At 36.6% G+C, this 1,760-nt stretch overlaps 1 long non-coding RNA gene across 1 annotated transcript; it reads left to right on the plus strand.

Moving 5' to 3' along the window:
• The first annotated feature begins 24 nt into the window (after window positions 1-24).
• Window positions 25-1,723, plus strand: LOC107300425. Its single transcript, XR_001549216.1, has 3 exons — window positions 25-129; window positions 462-566; window positions 1,616-1,723. It is a non-coding gene; the product is annotated as an uncharacterized LOC107300425 (long non-coding RNA).
• Window positions 1,724-1,760: the final 37 nt, after the last annotated feature.

A 1,760-nucleotide genomic window follows, 5' to 3' on the forward strand; every position in this document is an offset into this window, starting at 1 on the left:
TTTCTTTTAATTTTAATACCTCAGTTTGTATACAAAGATGATCTCAACTGGCTCAAAGGAATTGGCTGTTTTGTTTGGGACACTCCTGAAATTCTCCATGCTAAACATGCCTATGATCTTCGCAATCTCGTAAGTATGGTTGGCAATTTCTGATAGCTTCAAACTTCCACCAACCCAAATATTTTCAAATGCAAAAAAAAAAATATCTTTCTAACTAACCGGAAAGAGGCCAGCACATGAGGCACCAAACATCTTCTTATCCAAGATGGTTTTAGTCTTGCCAAAACTATTGCTGCTTGCAATTTTCCACTTCATCCTTTCTTCAAGGCAAATTGGCTCCAAACCAATAAAACTCGACATGCTTTAAGAGTGCTACTTTCACAAAAACTGTTGAATTATTTTTGAAAAGTAGAGTGACAAGGAAGATGTTATCTATTGTACATATTCTTTCCCTCTCACAGCTCAAATACAAGGCAGAGGCAGAGAAAATGAAGAGCAAATATTCTGTAGTCACACACACACCTCTCTACGTTCAAAATGTGCTCAGTGGCAAGAATCTGAGTGAAGTGAGTATTTGCATTTCTGTTCCCATCAACCTCTTCCCCTTTTCTTTAATGATCATGGCTTAGCATGGCTTACTAGTCCTACTTCTACTAGCCAATCAGCAGCAATTCTTTAAAAAACAGTTCAAACCTGCAGCTGGAAATAGTTGAGGAATGGATCATCTTCCCATTTCAGTCTCAAAAAACAGAAACTGCTTTCATTTCTTTGCAGTTGTATCAACCAAATAGACTAGAGAGCATGTTCACAAATAGTGCAGAAATTGAACGGGGATTGATTTTCCTCCAATGCAAGTCATTGTATAGCTTCAGGAGGAAAAAAGGCACAAGTATACTTATTTTCAGCTCATTTGGCCCTGATTGAACAGCTATCTATATCATAAGATAAAAGGGTCCTTGTTTTTATTCTGTGTTTTAGGTTGCTTACTACGTTTATTGCTGTTACTTATGAAGCTCTGGTGTGCTTTTACTTGTTACCAGGGGTGTTTTAATTTGTTCTGCTATGTTCTATGTAAGCCATCAAAGGCCTTTTAGATTGGGTAGAAATTTTATAAATAAATAAATCAATAAGAGTGATTTATTTTCTTTATTTTTCAGCAAGTGCTTGAAAAGTCCATACCTGTTAACTTTCCAGTCAAAGCAAGATTTTGTGATCAATGCTTATGCAATCACCATAACTGCATGTAGCAGTTCTAGTTACAATTTTTAACAAAACTATAGCAAAGCTTTTTGTCACACTACTTTGTAATTCACTATATTTCTGCACCATGTAGAACTGTAGATCAGGTGCAGGAGGGAGGGAAGGAAAGAAGGAAAGGAAGGAAGGAAGGAAGGAAGGAAGGAAGGAAGGAAGGAAGGAAGGAAGGAAGGAAGGAAGGAAGGAAGGAAAAGAATTCTTTTTTCAGATCACCTCTCCAGCATTAGGATTTTCCTTTGAAATTCTACTTTTTCTGTCTCTAGATCTGATTAATATCTAACCAGTATTTAAAAACTAAAACAACGAGAAACCTTTTGCTAATATTCAACATAGCTTATTTTGTTTTGTCAATACTCAGGCTGTTTACCGCCATAACTATGTGCATCATATCAAAGGGAAATATACGCCAACAGATAAGACAGTGGATCTGGAGCGGGCAAATCAGGCTTACAAGATACAGAGTGAAGTAAGTACTTGGATTTTGCCTCTGGATGACATTAAAA

Source organism: Protobothrops mucrosquamatus, unplaced genomic scaffold, assembly GCF_001527695.2.
Source record: "Protobothrops mucrosquamatus isolate PMUCROS unplaced genomic scaffold, P.Mucros_1.0 scaffold7021, whole genome shotgun sequence".
NCBI classification, from domain to species: Eukaryota; Metazoa; Chordata; class Lepidosauria; order Squamata; family Viperidae; genus Protobothrops; species Protobothrops mucrosquamatus.